Raw genomic sequence first — 1,431 nt, 5'->3', positions numbered from 1 at the left:
GGAATGCAAGCGACCCAAAGGCCAATGAGGAATGGGTGGCTTGCTGCCACTGCCAACGGTGGTATCATCAGTCCTGCGGAGAGCTCAACGGACTTATGGATGACGACGACTTCATCTGTCGTGGATGTGTTCTCTGAAGTTGTTGTGAGTGGTAAAAGGATGTAGGCCTAATGAAAGTTCCATTCATTGAATGTAGAATGCAGTTTACAATGTTACAATTTTTGCATTAGTTCCAGAAATGCATTTTAAAATAATCCTTCCTAGTATTAATTAATTGAACACTTTTCCTTAGGCTACTGTTTTTTATGCATTGTTGAATATTTTTAATTATATGGCATCTGTTTGATTTACTGTACACATGAATTCATGAAGTCATTAATGTGTTGTATATGTTGGTGAAGGTAATATATTGTTAAAATGTTTTATAATATGTTGTTAAATGTTATTAAAAAGTATTTCTCATGTTCATTTTAACCGTAATATAGTGTCCCACTTTCCCTAACAAAGTGTCCCACTCAACCTGATTGCTTCCAGTTTGCTGAAGAGGGTGTCAGATGGTGTTTAAAGATGACACAGTTTGTTAATGAATATATACATTTCACCATAGATGTCTTCACTACAACCTATTTAAACAAAACACATACAATTTTAATACATTCTAACTGATTTAGGTTGTTTAGAATGCAATTTACCAAAAAGTGTCCCACTTTACCGGACTTCACCCTATCTGTAAGAAAATATGGGGCCAGGCACATGCTGGAGACGGTAGACAGCAAACATCGAGAGAGGTGTCGAAACCAGGGTTGCAAGGGCAAAACATACATGCTTTGCAACAGCTGCAATTACAAAGAAGAGAAACTGCTTCCTGGAATACCATACCTAAGAAATTAATGAAAGGAAGAAAAGGAGGAAGAGGAGGAGTAGAAAGATGGTGGAGGAGGAGATTCAAACCTGCTATTCTACCACCAGTGAAAACCGGAGTCCATTTCAGAACTGTTCCCAGTACATTGACAACGAAGTACATTCTTGGTTTCTTGTTTCCTATTTCAATTTTTGTTGTTGTTGTTGTTTTTTTTTTTTACAGTAAAATGGTTCTGTTGTCCACTACAGTGGACATTCTGTAAAATCTAAAATAAAAATATTTTTATGAGATTCTAAATTGTGAGTTGTTGTTTTACCTCTAAAGAGGCAAGAAGTCACAAAAAAATTAGAAGACACTTTTTTCCTTTGTTCTCAGGAGATAATATAATAATCTGTCTCTCTGACTGTCTGTCTGTCAGAGTGTCCAGTGTCCAGAGAGTCGAGTGTTTCTCCTCACAGAGGTTCAGTCAGCAGTCTGGAGCGAGAAAGTCCAGAACCAGGAGAGGCCAGCGAGGACGAGCCCCTGCAGTACCAGCACTACTACCCCCACAGCTACCCCCACAGGGTAAA

This window comes from Morone saxatilis, unplaced genomic scaffold, assembly GCF_004916995.1.
Source record: "Morone saxatilis isolate NCDOM2014 unplaced genomic scaffold, NCSU_SB_2.0 Contig2, whole genome shotgun sequence".
Classification (NCBI taxonomy): Eukaryota; Metazoa; Chordata; class Actinopteri; family Moronidae; genus Morone; species Morone saxatilis.
This window is presented reverse-complemented; position numbering follows the sequence as displayed.